General features: G+C 53.4%; 1 protein-coding gene across 2 annotated transcripts in view; it reads right to left on the reverse strand.

The window, feature by feature from the left end:
- The window catches only part of ZNF423 (zinc finger protein 423), a 345,848-nt gene that overhangs the window by 188,428 nt on the left and 138,190 nt on the right, over positions 1-19,230 (reverse strand).

Consider the following 19,230-nt stretch of genomic DNA (forward strand, 5'->3'; position numbering starts at 1 on the left):
CTTCCTCACCCTCAGAGGGTCTGTCCCGCCTCCCCTGCCTGCTTCCCCCTCATTCCCTCCTCCTGAGCCTCTTTCTCTCCATCCCCCCTTTCCATCCCAGTCCTCAGGCCCCTCTCTCCACCAGGGAGAAAGGAGCCAGGGAACGGGCGGAGCTGCTGGGGCTTGCAGGAGCTCACGGGGCTGGCCGAGCACATCCCACCCCACCTGCTCAGGGGAAGAAGGGTGAACCCATGCACAGAAGGCCCAGCCATGGGGAAGAGCCCTTGGGCTGCCAGAGCCTCCCAGGCCATACGTACCAAGCCAGGGTCTGGAGCAATCGCAAGGCCTGAGGACCGCCCCCCTCCCCTCCCTCTGGAGAACTGCCCCGGCCTGGGGTCCCAGGAGGGGCCTCGCATCTGGCCAGAACAGAACCTCTGACAGATGGGATGTCACCGAGCACGGCAGGAGGGCCTGAGAGATGGGAGGAGAAAGCCAAGCTTGTGGAGGAGCTGAGCTGCCCAAAACCGCAGGGGTCGGTCTTGGAAACCGGGAACCCGAGGGAGGGTGGCAAGGTTCAAATCTTAACTCCATCACCTCCTCCTGGCTGTGTGATCTTGGGCAAATGAGAACTTCTCTGGGCCTTAGTTTCCTCATCTGGAAAATGGGCATGAGGTCCCAATACCCACCTCACAGGGCTGTGGCGATGATGAAAGGGGATGTGGCCTGTTGTAAACACTGATGATTACAGCTGAGCCCCGTGTTGGTGCCTCTGAGAAGGACTTCAGCACAGTGGCCATCTAGGAAATGAATCCCCCCAGAACCCCCACCCGACTCTGAGCTCCCCCTCTCACCCAGGAAAGGGAGGGTCATAGCTGAGAAGCATCGTACCCAACAGTTTGTCCACCTGCTTCTGACACTCCAGGCTACAGAGCTTTAGTCCCAGAGGACCAGAGAATCGCCCTGGCCATCCATCTGTATTCTTCTCCAATTATAACCCTGTGGATGGGAGCAGAGGCGTGCCTGGCGCCTGCCACTCACTTTGCCCTCTGACCTCTCACTCAACAGTACCTACTGAGCTCTCTCGTGTGCCACCCCTGGGCAGCGAGTGCTGGCCGCGGCCGAGAAGGCCCCCCATGGAGCTGACCATGTCATTCGGGACACAAGACAATATAAGAAAATTACACCAAGTGTAAAACCTATTTCACTTATTTCACACTTATTTTAAAGATGGGATGAGAGCCACAAGGAAGAACTTCGCATAAGTAGAATATTCTTATACTTAATACTCAGTCTTCACATGAGGACATTCCTTCTTTGTAGCCGCAAATTTTGACATGTCAGTGGTGTGTGAAATGGACCTCACCTTTAGACAGGTGAACTGATACCCAAGGGATGAAGGGCCATGTTCACTCACAGCCACCCAGTTGGCAACCCAGGGCTAGAACTCAGTTCTCCTGACCCCACATTCAGAATTCTTTCCTCTCTGCCCAGGCACAAAGACAAGGGTCTGCGGAGGGAGACCAGACCAAGGTCCACAAAGAAGAGAGGCCTCCTGGGAAATTCCAGTGTGCCAGGCATGACGCCAGCACTTTCTCCACACCTCGGGCTGGGCCCTCACATGGTCCTTAGGAGCAGATGCTATACGGACCACAGACTCTGGAGGCTGGTCAGGCCATGAACTCGCTGCTCAAAGAAGCAGAATGTGTTAGAGTCCCTCTGGTTCTAATCCTGCAAACCCACGTGTGCATGAATAAGGGCCCAGAGAACGGATGTAAACAGGGAGATAGAGTGTTTTGGAAAAAATATCCTTGTTACCCAAATTCTACTAACTGCTGTCTCTGCCTCATCTATTGAGTTCTCAGGTTGTCAAACTACAGTAACAGGGCCAGACCTATCAGGGATATTTAGATTCTCCAATCACCATGGGGAAGATCAAGGGAACATTTCTAAACTATTGTGAGGAAGTTCATGCCATTAATTAGCCCACAGGTTGGATGGTGAGAGAACAGGGCAGAAATGAAAAGACCCCAGGCTGTGAGAAAAACCATCTGACATAGTGGTGCATATGCCTCCCCATCACCAGCTCAGACCTGGCCACGGCTCTCTTGGAAAGCCTGCTTTCAGGATGAGGATGAAGAAAGGGGGAGCTGAGTCCTCCAAAGTGCTGGTCAGGAGGTGAATGGTCCCGTGACATTAGGGTCCTCGACCCGCAGGAGCAAATCTAGGGGAGCCGCTGCGGATTGACAGCAGAAATCCAGCTCATGAGGACTATGGAGCCCCCTTGGGAGCTCTGTCTTCCCAGAATTCCAGCTATACGAAAGTCCTTCCCAACCCGAGCCTCCTCAAGGCCCCTCCACGCAGGCTAGGCAGGAAGCACTCCCACCCCCACCCAGCTGCAAGCGGGAGCTACCGAGGACTGCGGTCATAAATGAGCGGGCCCTGTCATGTAGGGGAGTCTGAGGGCTGGCCGCCAGGCTGTGCACACACCAGGCAAAGCAGATCTGCGTGCAGCCTGGACGGCAGGAGGAAACAGACAGCCCTCCCGCATCATCCGAAAAGGCAGAGGCACACACGCCATTCCCACAGCTGCTGGCTGTCCCAGTCTCAGAGGCCCGGCCAGGCGAGCCAAGAGGATTTGCAAGGGAACAACCACACTGGACAGGCCACCTCCATCTGGGCAGGACGCAAGCCCCAGGGCTGGCAGGGGGCCTCCGGAAGGCAGCAAAGAGGGAGCCCAGGGCAAGATCTTCAAGGGCCAGGCAGCACCCAACCCCAACATGTGTTAACTGCTTTGGAGTCTCACAGAACATGTCCCCTCACCACAGGCGACGTGTGTGACAGGACTGGGTCGGCCTAGCTGGGGATGGCTCAGGGGACGCCCTGTCCTCTCGCAGGGGGGGGTTTTGGGGTCGAGCGGCCGACAGGCTGGGGCTCCTCGCACTCGAGCCCCACTGTCCCCACCAGCTTTGCCCAGGCCCCTGTCCCGCCCAGTGCTATCAAAACGGGGGAAGGATCTGGTCTTCCTCCAGGCCTCCCCACTCTCTGCTCACCCTGGTGCCCAAGCCAGAAACCATGGATCACCCTGGACCCCACACTCCCTGGCTGCCATTGCTTAATCCATTTCCTGGTCCTGTCAATTTCACCATCTAGGACATCCCCTTCTCTCCACTCCCACCACCTGCACCATCACCTCGGCTTCCCCAACCGGCCCACACCCACCCGCCTCAGAGCAATTCAGAGAGCGAAGCTGACGATGCCGAGACCCCCGGCCCTAGCTCCACCTTGGCCCATGAGGCCCCATAGGGCCTGATCCCCACAGTCCACTCCCGTGCTCACCACGCTCCCAAGACCGCCTGATGACAGTCCACCAGCTCGCCAAACATCCCCTCCCTCCAGGACTTTGAACCTTCTCTCTGGGCTATATCTCCTGTTATTCCTATTCCTCACTCCACCCTCATTTTCAACATCGATTATTGGGAAAAGCTTTTGCTTCTCTCTCATGCCTCCCACTCTTCCTTCTGGATGTATATGGGCCCCTAATGATATATGTAGTCACGTGGGGACTTGTCAATTGTCCTGCTCCCCACAAAGGACACCCACCACTTGGCACAGAGCCTAGCACACAGGAGGCACCCAGTGAATACCTTGCGAAGCATTCAGTGTGTGAAAACCCTGCTACTGGAGCCTGGAGTAGACGGGCAGGAAGGCCAGCCTCGGACCCTCCCAGGAATGAACCGTCAGCACCAGCCAAAGTATGAGGTGGTTCTCATAGGAACCTGTCCCACTGCTGGCAGGGTGGGCCCACACCCTCATGAACGCTAAGCACCCAGTGGGGTGACACTTGGCCTCAGATACCAGGTGCAGAACTCTCCCAGCCCCAAAGAACTCATCGCTAGGAAGGCACCTACATCCTCCTGGAAGCTGGGTGCTCTCGGGCCACTCTCCTTCCCAGTCTGCCCTGGACCCTCCAGCCTGACCTGCTGGCCCCCACCTTGCTCTGGCAGCCTGGGGACCAGCCACACTCTCACTCCTTCCAAGCACAGGCCTTCCCCAGCTCCCAGCCTTTGCCAGCACTGTCCTCTGATCAAGAAAGCCTTCTTCCTCTCATCTCTTCTGAGAGACTTCCCATCAAGACCTGACTTTCCGGCTTCTCGTGGAAATCTGGAAGCATGGGCCACACCAGATCCAGCCTCCAGCAAGGCAGCCAGCGACAGGAACTGGGGAGCAGCCATTCCCCTCCACAGGCACATGATCTCCATCACCCAGCCCCACCCGGCCTCCTCACCTGCCCGACCCCCAGCATCATCATCTGAGCTTGCGGTTCCGGCACCAGCCACACACATCCCCCTCGCAGGCCTGGATCACAAGCTTCTTATCACCAAGGCCTCGTCTTCTCATCTCTGTCCATGCCACAGGGCCCTTGCTGGGAACCCTCCGAGTGTGCTCAGGAGATGAGCAGGAAAGGATGTGCAAACAGGCCAGACTCTGACACCCAGCCTCTGCCTCCCACCTCCCGTCCTCTGGCCAGACATCTCCATTTTATCTCGGCTACCTGAGCTATCAGCTCATATACCTCCTCCTGTGGCTTGTCTCTTATAGTTTATTAACATCCACCAATAAACAGGGTGCAGGCCTCCCACACCGCCACCAGGAGAAGCCGGGCTCTGCGGGCTAAGCCTCCCTTGTCCTGCTCACTCTCAGCACATCTTTGGCCATAAGGGAACAATTAGGAAAAACTCCCTTCAGGTTATATTTAGAAAGGGGTGGAGGGGGAAAGGCTTCCTCTAGTAATTTTCATTCAGTTGCACACGACTGCCTGTCCCCACCTACCCGCAGGCCAGCGCCACGGGGGCAGGCAACCGCCTCTCCCCGAGCATGGGTTAAAATCAAGCCCAGCCTCTGCCCAACCCTGATTATGCCCACGTTTAAAAATAAGATGTGAAAGATGCATTATGTAAGACCTGTAACACTCTCCTGCCCACCTCCGACTCTGGAATCAAAGATCATCATTTCTGCCATCAAAAAAGAATGAAAGAAAGGCAGGAACAATGAAAATAGCCGCCCAACATGAGCCAGATCAAAGACATGGGCACAGAAAATGAGGAGCCAGGGGGGCCTTTAATTACTGCCTGCATCCTCCGAGTCGTGTGGCGAGAGGGGAGAAGAGAAGTTTTGAAGGCCACCAGGTTCCGTCCTGCTGCGGCTCCTGTTTCCACCGCCAGCACCAGTTCCCGACAAACTCGAGCCTTTCATTTTCCTCTCTTTTTTCCCTCCTTTTTCTCTGCCCCCCACATGCCAGACAGGACTCCCAGACTCCCCAGTGCTTGCCGTCCACCAGCAGCGAGAGCTCAAAGGGGCTCCTCGGAGACCCCAGGAGGGGATTCAGGTCCCACCTCGGAAGGCTGGAAGCCAGGTGGGCCCAGCCCCCAGCAGCAGAGAGGCTCATGGAGGGACCCACGGTGGGCCGTCACTGCAGACCACACCGACTTTTTTTTTTTTGCAAGTCTCCCTGGTTGAGAGGGGAAAAAAAACTCTTCAAATTCACATTGGGCAGGGCTCCGTGGGGCAGCAGATCAAACCTGAGGACCGGCTGTTTGAGCTCAGCGGCAGAAAAAAGGATTGCCCAGGGACTGAGCTTAAGTAGAAGCTGGATTAAACTTCAAACGCAAACTCCCCCTTTTTTTACACAGCAGACAGTCATGGCTAATATTGCAATATGGACTCTGAAAATGCATTACAAATAACTTACTCTGGACCCAGACTTGGGCCTTTTGTATCAGGGGGAGGAGTCAGGGAGGTAATTGCCACAGAAAAGACACATGGGAGCCCGCCCTCTTGCTTGGTGGAGGGAAGTCCACCAGTTTGGGGCCCAGGAGGCAGACAGCAGGTCTCCATTCCGAAGACACCTTGCTGGCCAGGTGAGGTGGCTCCCCCGGAGGCTGAATGAGGCTTGGGTCTTCCCTAGGTATGAGAATCCAGGTATATTTCATAGATGAAGAAATGCCTGGACGGGGTGGCAAAAGCAATGACGCTCTTAAAGCCTGTACTCAAACAATGGGGTGTAATTGTGTTCTTCACGTGATCAATGCCTGACTCACTGAAATAGAAAAAAAACTTACAAACTCACAAGTGATGCAGATGGGAGCAGAAGACAAGTGTAAGTTGTAGGATTTTTTTTTTTTTTTTTTCTTTCAACACCTTCAGGGTAGCCCTGTGGCTCCCAGAGGGTCGGGAGCCTGACCGTGGCTGCACTACAGACATGAGGGTGAGCCTGAGCTGGCTGTCACTGGGCTCCTGCAGCCAGCACCCAGGGACCTCAAGAGATCCTGGCTGAGAACACAGACACAAGAGGAGGACCTGGAGGCCTGGGTGTGGGACTAGTGGCATTTACTCCTGTTCGTCAGGACAGGGGTCCCAGCTGGTGCTGTATAACAAAGAATTTGGGCAAGGACATGCTGCTTCCCTAGAGAATTTTCCTACAGTGTCTTCAGAAATATCCAATGTTCCCTTCCCTAGGATGACTCCTCCTTGTGACCTGCAGGGGTTCGGAGCTGCCCACCGTATCAGGGAGATAAGAGAAGACCTGGTCCTTCTCCCTTCACTCAAGAATGCCCTGGAAGAGGCCAGAAGACCCTAAGAGTGAGCAAACTGCATGTGGCACTCGGCAGGGGTCCCAAAGGCTTGTGGCACCATGGCTGACATCTTTACATAACTTGACAAAGGGCAGCAACAGGCTAGGGTGTTGCTGGAGGAGGTGGCCAGCTGGAGATGGGTCTGTGCAGACCAGCTGGGCGGTGTCCTTCCCTAGACAGAAAACCGGGGTGGGTCCTGCCTTACAGTGGCCACATCTCTGGACCCCACAAGGCCCCACAGACTCCTGGGGCAGTGACTCAGCTCTGACACAAGGTGGCTCGACAGTTAAAGGTCCGTGGGTGGCACCTCGCTGGGGTCCATCCAGGAACTGCAGGCTGCACTGTTTTGCGCAGCTCCATCCACCATCCACCAGGAAGGCTCCCTTTTCTCCACACCCTGCCCCACTCCCTCTGGTCCCTCTGGGGTGCCCTGTTCCAGGCTAAGAAAAAACAGAACCACTATTCAGTGGCTGCAGCCCCAGAGTGCTAAGTGGTGTGCTGGCCCTTCACACTCATGACCCCTCTGAATCTCCCATCACCACACACGTGAGTCTTCAATGGCCCCATTTCACAGAAGGATACACTAAGGCTCACAAATAGGTTCATTGCCAAAGATCACAGACTTTGGGCAGAGAGAGAACCTGAGCCCAGCACTGAAGAGACCCATTGATCTGCTTTCCTTTCCACGGTGTGATGTCGTCTCCCAAAGATTCCTCAGAGCTCCCACTCCATCACCATTAATAAGAGCTGTAATGATAATAATAATAAATAGCTCTAGTGAAAATGCAGTCCAGAGAGGTTCTGGAGGAGGCAGCAATGAGGCCCTGTTGGTTTAAGCAGATGAGTTATTCATGCCCCCAAACAGAACTCTAGGCAGCACCCAGCCATCCCCAGCACAGGCACACAGACCACGGCACTAAACATCCTTCCCAGCAAGAACAAGGCTCTGCGGAGAGGGAGATGGAGGCCGTGACACAAGGGGGCCCAAAGAGAGGGCCTCGTCCTTCCTGCCAGAGCACAGGACATGTCAGCCATCAGCTTTCAAATAAGGAAAATGGAAAAGCGAGGGAGCTTCCTCCCCTGCTACTCCCCACAGCCCAAGACTGAGTTGTGTGCCAGGCCCAGGCCTGGGGAAGACCCAGTAGAACTGCAACCAGCTGTGGCCCAGGAGAGCAGCCAGAAGGGTGGGTGGGGGCAGACTCCCCAGCACTGCTCGGCTGGAGAGGGCAGCGGAGGAGGGAGGAGGGGACTGCAGAGAGGGGCCAGGAGGTCTGCGGGCAAACGTAATGAACTCCTGCTAACCAATTCCTGTCTTGCCAGATGCAGCCACTGGGGACTGTGTGCAGACAGGAGGAGCCACCTCCCCTCGAAGCCAACGGCTCCAGCCTGAGACCCAGGTATCTGACCAGGGTCATTGATTACTTCCTTCTCGGAAGCAGGCCCACTGCTGTTGACTCTGGGCCTCTGGTCACCAGGAGGGGGTCTGCAGTGGCAGCTCCTTAGTGGGGAGGGATTTGCTCAGACCAGGACAGAGGTGTCCTTCAGAAAGAAGTGTGAACATGGCCCATAAAGATGTCCTCTGGGTCAGTACATGCATATATAGAGTCTGTACTACAAAGATATACTCTAGTCTTACCAGGGCCCTCGCCTTCTCGGCAATTTCTGAATTCTGAAATTTCTAACCATACAAAGAGCTGGGAAGACACTTGAGTCTATGCAAACATTCTCTCCACAGGAGAGTACAACTCGGTGGCCAAGAGTTGATTCTGTGGTCAGACACACATGGTTTCCCACCTGGTTGGGTGTGCTTGAGCCAGTTACTGACCATCTCTGGGCCTCAGTTTCTTGATGGGTGAAAATAAAGGATCCCAAAAGTACATATCCAACAGAGAAGTTGAGGGTATTACAACATGACACATCTGAGAAGGGGTCAGAGGGGCATCTGAGAAGGGGTTGGCAGGGTGGCTGGCACAAGGTAAGGGGCTTTGGGATGATTTTCAGCTTGAAGCCAGGCGCGGAATAATTGCTTCGTTTCTCCTAATGCTAAAGAAACGGTCCTGCTGCCCCACTGCCCCATTTCTTATGCAGAACACTTCACGTGTGAGCAGCCCCACCCACGAGCTGGAAGGGAGAAAATGAGAGGCTTTCTTCTTCCCCATCCTCTCTCCTTCAGAACCCAGGCAGGCACCTCTGGAGCACAGAGCTGCGGGAAGCGATCCAGTGAGGCCACAGTGGAACCAGGCCTAAGACCTCACAAGGAAGCAAGCCCCAGAGGGCCAGCAAACCGGATCCACTGGATCCAGTGGTGCCCACCAAGAACTGGCACCTGGAAACTCCCTCCAGAGCAGAGAAGGCCTGCAGCCACCCAATCCATCTTGCTGGCAGCAAGCACAGAAATTGAAGGGATTAGCCTCACAGGGAAGAAGGCTCCAGAAAGGGACAAGGAGGGGGCTGAGCACTGGTGTATAACCACTGACAGGTGGGTAGATGCCCACCCACTGGCAACCTACGAGATAAAAGGCTACATTCAGATTTTTAGCACATTTCCACGTCTACTTTCTTTATGCAATCTCTCTGTAGAAAATATTATTGTCCGTGCTGTTTAGATGGGAAATGAAGAATTATTAAAGATACCTCACCCCTGTGTCCATAGCCTAGCACTGTGCCTGGCACATAGCAAGTGCTTAGTAACTATCTCCTGAATAAATGAGCCAAAAATTATCATAGAATACCTCAGTGAGCTCTGTTATGGAACAGAGACTATGATTTATTCACTTATCTGAGTGCAAAAGACTTAATGAATAAGTGAGTGAATGAATGAAACAGTAATGGTGGTGGTGGTGGTTTAGTCGCTAAGTCTTGTCCAACTCTTGAGACCCCATGAACTATAGCCCACTGAGTTTCTCTGTTCATGGAATTCTCCAGGCAAAAAAATACTGGAGTGGGTTGCCATTTCCTTCTTGAGGGGATCTTCCTGACCCAGGGATAAAACTTATGTCTCCTGCATTGGCAGGCAGATTCTTTACGGCTAAGCCACCAGGGAAGCTGAAAACAATAACAGCTAACACTTATTTAAGTGATTATTATGTGCCAAGCATTGCTCTGAGTGCCTTCTATGGGTTAACTCATATGATTCTCATAACAACCCTGTGAGGCATATGTACTATCGTTGGTTCCACTTCAAAGATGAGGAAACAGAAACTTAAAGAGGTAGGTAACTTGCCCAATGTCACATAATATGTAAGAAGCAGAACTGCGATTAGAATCCAGGCAGTGGGGCTCCAGAGCATGTGTGATGCCTGAGCAAAGTTCAAAGAGTGCTTACTGATGCTGAAGCTGAAGTTCCAATACTCTGGCCACCTGATGCAAAGAGCCATCTTAGTGGAAAAGACCCTGAGGCTGGGAAAGATTGAGGGCAGGAGGAGAAGTGGGCAGCAGAGGATGAGACGGTTGGATGCCACCATCGACTCAGTGGACATGAGTTTGAGCAAACTCCAGGAGATAGCGAAGGACAGAGAAGCCTGGCATGTTGCAGTCCATGGGGTCACAAAAAGTCAAACGTGACTGAGCAGCTGAACAACAACAACGATTGAGGTGGAGTGCTCCAGGCTTTTTAGCCTGTCCAGCACCCATGCCCACCTTCTGTAAGAAAAACCCTATCTCCCTTGAGCAAACACCCTTCTGTGTGATTCAGATTCCCCAGTCCTGGCCAAATAGATGGCATCTCCCAGTCACAGAGACTGGTTTACAGATGGACACGTCATCAATCTGGGCCAATCAGAGCAAGCCCTGAGACTTTCTTACACTGCAGGAAAGAGACGCTCCACCTCAGCAAGGAAGATTTGAGTGTAGAGCCCTGAGGGGAGGGGGATTAACTTGCCCCCTCTTAGGAAGAGCCTGGCTGAGAATGAAGTCAAGAGGAAAGCAGAGATGGGAAGAGATGAGAGGGGGAACCCTTAAGGCTCCAGCCATGCCTGAAGGTTTATCCCCAAGCCAGTCTGAGATGTGCCTCCACGCCTTGTGACCAAAGCCATGGTTCGGTTCAGTGTCCCCATTTTGTAAATGACGGTTCAGAACAGGTCGATTACTTGGTCAGGCTCACAGTCAGTTAGTATCAAGGCCAAGGCTATAGCCAAGTTTCACGGGCACCCCTCTGCCTGCATTGCTTCTTCATCTCTAACATGGGAATCCTGCCCTGTTCATTTCTGTGCCCACTGTGAGCACAGGGAATAAGGATGCTTAATATATGATGAATGGAAAGCAGGGAAGGAGGGAGGGAAAGTAGGAGCGGGGGTGGTGACTAAGCCCCTGGAGGGTCAGCACCATCTCACCCAGCTCGGCATCACCGCATGCCTGGCAGAGTAGTTCCACTGAGTGGAGCAGCAAGTGCCCATCACAAAGTATGAGTCTTTGCTCTGCCAAATGGCTATGGAGGGGTCCCACTAAAGCTGACCGCAAGGGACGTTTTCAATAGGATTTGATTTGCAAAACGCCCAACTGCACACACGGTTTTGTACCTCCCGCCACTTCTCAGAGCACTTTTTTGCCCATGTGGTAAAAATAACCAATCTCTGTTTCTCTGCAGATGGGATGACAAGCTGTGCTGCCAGGCACTGAGAGGTCCTGTGACGTGCCTTTTCGTCCTGTCTCTCTACACCCCGTGGGTTCCCAAGGGTTAAATGCCCTACACCTTCCTCTCCCACAAGGGGTAACCCCATGCAGGACTCACGCTGGCCTCGAGGGAAGGGAGAGTGCCCCCTTACCCCTAGCCTCATCCTTCCAGGAAAGACTCTGATGCCTTCTGGCCAGGGCAGGTACCCGGGGTCACTGCAAACACAAAAGCAACCATGCAGCCAATTTTAGGTCATTCCTAAGAGCCACGTGGGGTAGTGTTAGTAGGGCCTTGGGAAACCCTTGAGAGTATTTCGAAGATACAAAATATGGCCCAGTATCAAGTGAGGAAGTGGGTCTCCACAATTAGGCTGCTGCTGCTGCTGCTGCTAAGTCACCTCAGTCGTGTCTGACTCTGTGTGACCCCATAGACGGAAGCCCACCAGGCTCCCCCGTCCCTGGGATTCTCCAGGCAAGAGCACTGGAGTGGGGTGCCATTGCCTTCTCTGCCACAATTAGGCAAAACCTAGCAAAACACACCCACAGCTCCTCACACCCCCACACCTGCTGAAGACAGGGGAGTACGGCCCTCAGAGACATCTCTGGCTCCTATAGCCATATGCCACTCACCTGCAGCTAATACCCCTACCCTTCCGCTCCCTGGATCCCTTCCCCAAATCTATACAGGCAGTTTGGACTAATCATTCCTCAGCAACCCTATAGGGTTTTACTTTATTTGATCATGAAGCAAAAGAGCAGGCTCTGGAGTCAAGACAGTCTGGACCAGAATCCAGACCAGACAACCTTCACAAGAGCACCAGCTCCTGTTACTTGCATGCTCCAGGCCCTTGACGGGGATTGCAATGCATCCTCCCAAAACTCCCATGAGGTAGGTACTACTATTAGCCTCATTTTCCAGATGAGGAAACTGAGGAATGGAGATGTCCAGCAAATTAACAAAAGTCAGAGTCTGATGAGGTTCTCAATGGAATCAGTCCTAAAGGAAATCAACCCTGAATATTCATTGGAAGGACTGATGCTGAAGCTCCAATACTTTGGCCACCTGATGCGAAGAGCCAACTCATTGGAAGAAACACTGTTGCTGGGAAAGGTGGCGGGCAGGAGGAGAAAGGGGTGACAGAGGATGAGATGGTTGGATGGCATCACCGACTCAATGGACATGAGTTTGAGTAAGCTCTGGGAGATAGCGAAGGGCAGGGAAGCCTGGTGCGCTGCGGTCCATGAGGTAGCAAAGAGTCGGGCACGACTGAATGGCTGAACAACATTAGAGTCTGCAAGTGGAAGTACTGGGTGATCTTGGGCAGGCTTGCTTTATTCATTTAATAGATAATAAATATATAATACATGATAAATATAACAAAACATATTATATTCATGATTATGTTATTTATCCTCTTGGGATTCTCAGTGTACTCATCTGTAAAATGGGACCGAACGCCCAACTCTTAGTGTCACTGTGAGAATTTAGAGAGTAGGAAAAGAGCTACGAGCTGTGCCCCAGCAACTCTTCTTTCTCTTGCTTCCTCCCACTTGAAAGACAGAGGTGCTCATACCTGCTTAAATTCCCACCTGGCCAGATAGATAGAAAAGTCACTGGGGGCAGGGTGGGTGGGGGACAGTCTCTGAATTCAGTAACATATGTCCTCGTACAAGGGATATTATTATTATTACTGACTTGAAAGACACTGATTTAAATAACTGGGCCATATTGAGCTCCAGCTCCAAACAAAGCCAGTGAAACAAGGCTGCCAGAGAAAGACCCCATACCAAGGGCTCCCCACAGAGCCAGATTCCAAAAACCTGACTCCATTGGCCACATTCTCAAGGTGTTTTTCCACCTCTGGTGGCGGCTTTGGGAGCAGGAGGCCCAGGCCTGCCCGGCCAGGCTGGCCTCTCCCTTCTGCCCCTTTGAAGTGCCCAGCATGGGGCGAGCTGGAAAGAAACCCTGGGCTGCTGAGGCCGGTCGGTCGAGGAGGCACCTACCCGCCCCCACCCGGACCCCTCCCCCTCCTCGTGCAGCCTGACTGGGCCTTTGTTGCTGGAGCCTGGGCAGGGGACAGCCCAGGACCCGGCCTCATTATGTGCCTGACCTCAGGCAAGCCCCCTCCCCCCAGGGTGGAAGGTTAACGTGGCTGCCCGCCATGCAGGCCTGGGCCTCCGGGAGGCCTCCTTCCAGGGACAAAGGACCGGCCCCCTTCCTCCTCTCCAGGCCCCAAAACAGCTGCTGGCCTGCAGAGCCCATTCAGGAGGGGAGTTGAGGGGCCTGGAGGCGCGCGGTCCCAGGCTTTGATGGCTCAGAAGTCACCAGGGGGCCTCCTCTCCAAACCTCCTTCCTCCCACTCTGTGGGGAAGACAAAGCCCAGGGGAGCTGCCAGGGCCAATGCAGGAATGCTGGCAGTCAGTCCTGGCAGGGTGGTGGGGGAGGCGGGGCCCCCTGCACCTTTCTTTCTCTGACTGCTTCCAGGAGGGCCAAAGTCAGCCCCTCAGCAAGGCAGGCTGGTATAGGCCTGACCAGGGGTCAGAATCAAATCAGAAGGTCTTCAGTCCTGTCCCACTGGGCCCCTCTGCCACCTGGCTTCTGGAATAAAATTCACGTCCCCTGGTCAGAGATAGGCTGGCAGCAGGGCGTGCATACTCAGTCGCTTCAGTCACGTCTGATTCTTTGTGACCCCATGGACCGTAGCCCACCGGGCTCCTCTGTCCACCGGATTCTCCAGGCAAGAACACTGGAGTGGGTTGCCATCCCTTTTCCAGGCGATCTTCCCGACCCAGGGATCGAACCTGCATCTCTTGTGTCTCCTGCACTGCCGGCAGGCTCTTTACCACTAGCTTCACCTGGGAAGCCCAGGAGCAGAGCAGCTCTCAGAAAGAGGGAAGGCCAGAAAATGTGGGAGACAAAAGTCCCTCTAACTTACAGCATCACCCTTAACACTAAGTACTTACTGAGTAGCATCTTGGGGTACATGCCAGGTACCAGGTGGGCTTACCGGCTTCCTTCTCTGATTTCCAGCTGTATCCCTTGCACACTGGACTGACACACCGTTTTATTGTGCACTGATTTTAATTTCAAAAGACTCCAGGGTAAATTTTTGGAGTGTTTCTTTTTTTTAATTTTGCTTAAGATCCTAGAGCCACACAGGGGCTCCCTGGGGCACTGTGGGCCTCGCCCGGGCCATGCAGAGGAGTGGGTGCAGTTCAGAGTTGTGCGTTCACGCGTATCTCTGCAAGCAGGTTGTGTCCCAGTGTGCGCACAACAAAAGGCCGGCTGAACGCCTCACCCACAGAGCAGGCTGGCAGCAGGAACCCGCAGCAATAGCCTGGTTGGCCCATTGTTGGGAAGGGCTGCCTTTCAAGGCACAAAAAAGGTACAGAGGGGCAGGACGACACGCACGGGAGAGGCAGGCACATCTGTAAGCAGCAAAAACTGCTGTCCCATTATCGGTGCCGACTCCCGGCAGCAACGTGCAGGAGGTGTGTGTGTGTGTGTGTGCGCGCGCGCGCGCGCGCGCGCACGGCTGGCCCAACTCACATTGTCCTGTCCAGCCAGGAGAAGCAGCACGCGGCGCTCTTACAAAGACATTGATTTTCCTCCTTTCCTTTCCAGAGCAAGATCAGATGAGCTCCCGGAGTGACACATCCTTAACTTTTCAGTGGGGTTTTCTTTTCCAACTTGTTTGTTTGTAACATATTATTTTAAAACCGGGTCTCTAATTGCGTCTCTTCTCCACTGCATCGCCCTGGCTCCCACCCCCCTCCCCAAAGCTAGGAGGGCACGGGCTGATTATCTGAGCGAGCAGGCTGCTCACGGGGGCATCCTGGGCTCTGAGAATGCCGGGGGGGTTAGAAATGGGGGGGAGGGGGGAATTAATTGCCAAGAAAACACAAGGCTGTGCTGTGACTTTGATTCCATCAATTACCATTATCTTTCTCCACAGGTCCGCCAAGCATCCCCCGGAACCGGCCCCGTGTTTAACTTTCTTTGGCAGTCCTGATACCCCGTCAGATTTCTGGCGGTGCCACGCCGCCCGTCTGGGCTCCTTCTGGGCCCTTATCAGCCTCTCCCAGTCAGCCTGGCCCGGCACAGCTGTTCCAGGCCCTCAGCCCCTCACTTTATCTGCTCGCACAGACCTCTGCCTGGCAAGCGGTGGGCCCGGCGCCTGCTCCACATTCCCCAGGAAGCCGGCTGGGAACACAGCCGCCCTGCTCCCAGAATCCTCTGGGAGTTCATTACCAGCCAGGGTACCCCAGCCCGGCAGCCAAGGTGCGGGCCGCGCCGCCCAGCCTCACCGCCGGCATCATTAAAACTCCAACCTTCTGAAGAGAAGAAAGAACAAAACCACAAATTTAGATTAATAAAGCATTTGTTGATTCTACAGCAATTTAGCAGGCCCCTAAGAAACCCACCAGAGACCCGCGGAGCTCCAGTAATTTTCTGTTATATTATCTTTCTTGTAAAATACTTCCCCAGACAGAGTTCCCAAAGGGGCTCAAATATCACTGTGACTAACCAAAATCAATGTGCACTCACCTATTGACATTTTTACATAGTTTTTGGATTTAGTATCCAGCCGAAAACACAATCAACTCCTCTGCCAAGGAACCGACAGGCACTTAGCTAGTCAGCTATTAGTGTTACAAAGGAAAAAATGCAGGCACCCAGGGGAGCAGGGCGAGGAGGCACTGACGTCAGGGGGTAATTGGGTGTCTGAGAGAAATTGCCAGCGGCTGGCCGGCTCCCCCGGGGCCGCACAAAGCTGAGCTGTAACTCTAATAAAGGAGAGGAAATTCTAGAAAAGGGGGCTTTGCTACAAAGGAACCCGGGCAGACAAAAATAGCCCTTTGGAAATAAATAAATAAATGTGGCCAAAGCATATAGATCTAAAAAATAAAATAAATCACTGCACAGAGGAGGCTTTCTGGCCTCCCTTCCCTGGACATCTGTCAGGGGCTCGCAGACTCCGCCTCCTTCCCTCCCCAACCCTTCCTTTCTGGAACCACAGGGACTGTAGCGCTGGAAGGAGGTTTGCCACTTATTTTGGCAAACAGGGTGGGTTTTCTAAAGAGCCTAAGTTTGCAACGTCCTCTTTCCCAAAGGCAGTGTCTGTGACGTAGGCTTTAAGGCTTTGAGGCGTACAAGGAGAACGCATTTCTATTGTTCTGTTTGGGGCTTTGTGTTGTTGTTGTTGTTTTTAACAGTTTCGGTTTGGGGTTATTTGAGAAAGGGGATGCTGTTATAATGCCACCCTCATTCAGTGAAAATTTTACAGATTCTTGCCACATGGGCCAGGCCTCCCCTGGAAAATGTCTGTGTTCTTGGGAAGCGGGTTTAATTTTCTTCCTGTATGGTTCTCCCACCCACAGCCAGGGCTTCTCAGTCCTGAGGTCAGAGGCTGTGGAAGCATCCGAGCAGACGTCACTGCCTCCCCCAAAACGAGGCCAAAGTCTCCTCGAGGAAGGAGGACAGAAAAAATGGCGGCTCTCACCCTATAGCTTGAGAACCAGGCCCCAGGCAAGGATATGACCTCCCTTGGGACTCCGGAGCCCTCAGAAGACCCACGGAGGGGGCGGGAGAGGATGATCTGAGGCCCAGAGGCTGCTGGGAAATTCAGGCCTCCATGGTCAAGCGGGAGAGGGTGGTGGCTTGGGGAAAGAGATGGCAAGAATGGGATTCCCAGGGTCAGATTCTATTTCATCGCTTTGAAAGAAAAAGAAAAAATAGGCCCAGGATTTTAAAAAAAAGAAGAAGAAGAAAGAAAAAAGCAGAAGGCACTCCAACCCAAAGCCACTTGGAAATTGGTCTGAACAAAGGTCTTCAGCTAAAAATGTCAAATCAGCGCCACAGGGCTCCTTGCCCTCTAGTCTCCGGGCCCCTGCTGAAGCCCATGGGGCCTGCTGGGAGGAGAAAAGGCCCCTCCTGGGGTCTGCCCGAGGCTGAGATCCCACAGCCCCACCCCATAAAGACGCCGCAGGAGCCACCAGAGCTTCCTGGCTACAGCTTGGGGCCGCCTGGGATACAGGGGCCCAGTTCCTTTCCTCACCGCCCACCCAGGGTTGGCACAGAGAAGGAAAATCCAACTAAAGAAAAACAGGGGGGATCCTACAACGGACAGCCCCAGGGAGGAAAGCAGAGCTCAGGAATGCGCCAGCCAGAGCCCTGATACCAAATCACAAACCTTGAATCAGTGATGCAATTGCTTAATTAATCAGCCCGCTCAGGGTGGGTGCAGAGGATCCGTGTGAGTGTCTGACCCAACCAGCTCCTGACGGGCAAACCCCCCTCCTCGGGCCCCTCTGCCAGACCCACGGGACCACAGATGGTTGAGCACCGTCTGGGAGTCTCACCGAGGGGGGAAAAATGTGAGTTCCCCAGTCCCCTGTGTGATCCAGTCACTCTGGCAGAAAGGAGGGAGGAGGGAAGGGGGAGGAGGGAGGTGGGAGGAGAGTGGAGGGTGGAGAGAGGAGGGAGGGTCTTATCAGCAACTTAGAATTTCTTGGCCTTGGCTGTTGCAAGTTAGCACTCTCAATGTTATTTTCTTATCCCAGTCAATGAGACTGTAATAGAAATACAGAGAGCAAGGGACCTCTTTTCAGCAAGCCAGTGAGTGCCAGATTTAGAAGGGAAAAGAGGCAGCTTAAATTAACCCTAAGGCTTAACATGTTGAAGTCTTGTAACTTTTAAAAAACAGTACCAAAGCTGATGGAAGAGGCTGGGAACAAGTCACATGCAGAAGCTGGTGTAGGTGTGTGTGGGTGTGGGCATGTGGGTGTGTGGGTGGGTGTGTTGGGGGACAGGAGGGCACCCCTGTGTGTTTTCAAGGCTTCAGCAACAAAATGCAAAAAAGTAGTAGGCAACCTCAATATTGCCTGTTCTGATGGCCCCAACTGGGAGCGAGGGTTTGAAACCAGTTTGCACGAGGTTGGACTGTCTCCAAGGTTGATTTTCTCATCTTTAATGCACAGAGAGAAGAGGAGGGGAGGGGAGGGGAGGGGGGCAGGCGGGCCAACATCTCAAACCGACCCCAAACGGTTAATGATAATGAGCCGGAGCGCTACAGGAGTTTAACAGCTCTGAGGAAGAGGGGAGACCCGGGAGAGGGCATGACGGCAGAGGTGTGTTCAATTACCAAAAAGAAAAATAATTTCTTTTTTAAACAATCCCCCTCGACACTGGGTGTTTAAAGAGAATATATTCCAGCCCCTAAAATATCAAAGTGCGATTTAAAAATAGAAAAGTCATTTCCCCCCTTCCCTGTTGCAGATTTTACTGTAGCGTTCTAGAAGGCAGATTAAATGAAGGAAGCTCAAACACACTCAATTTTGTCCTTTAGCAAATTCTTCTCTTTCACTCTTGCATGAAGAAAAAAAATCTCCCCACAGAGTTTTTCTCTTCTTCCTGGTGTGGATCTGGGCCCCTGCAGTGCCCTGTGTAATTTCCAGTTCCTCAGAATTCAGGTATTAATAAAGACCCCATGGGGACTTCCAACAATATAACCCTACATTTTGAGGCATTATGAAAGGAAACCCCCAGGGGTCTGTGGCTCAAATTTCTGAAATGTAGGCATTGTAAAAGGCACCCCAGGGGATGCCCGCAATAGAAATCTGCTGAATTCAAAGCATTTTGGAAGTCCTGGTGGGAGTCATTACTCCCACTGGAAGCTTTTTACAAAACATGTGTTGCTGACATGTTGACAGATTGCTCAGTGAAGTGTTTAGGTGCATGCACAAGGCGGGCCTTTGGAGACGCTCGGCGCTGCCAGCGAGTCTCCCAACGCTGGAACCGGTACCATCCATATTTCATAACAGGGGAGGCTGTGGCAGCCGGGGACAGGAGGAGTGTTCTCCGAACCAGCAGCCAGCCTCGCACCCCTCCGCCAAGGAGCCACTTCGAGCGGGCCAGCCCCGTCCTCGCCTCTGGAAGCCAGTCTGTGCAGCACAGCTGTGACGGCCCTTGTCTCCCTGCCAAGGGCTTTACTGAAGGAATCTTGAG

Source organism: Bos taurus, chromosome 18 (assembly GCF_002263795.3).
Source record: "Bos taurus isolate L1 Dominette 01449 registration number 42190680 breed Hereford chromosome 18, ARS-UCD2.0, whole genome shotgun sequence".
NCBI classification, from domain to species: domain Eukaryota; kingdom Metazoa; phylum Chordata; class Mammalia; order Artiodactyla; family Bovidae; genus Bos; species Bos taurus.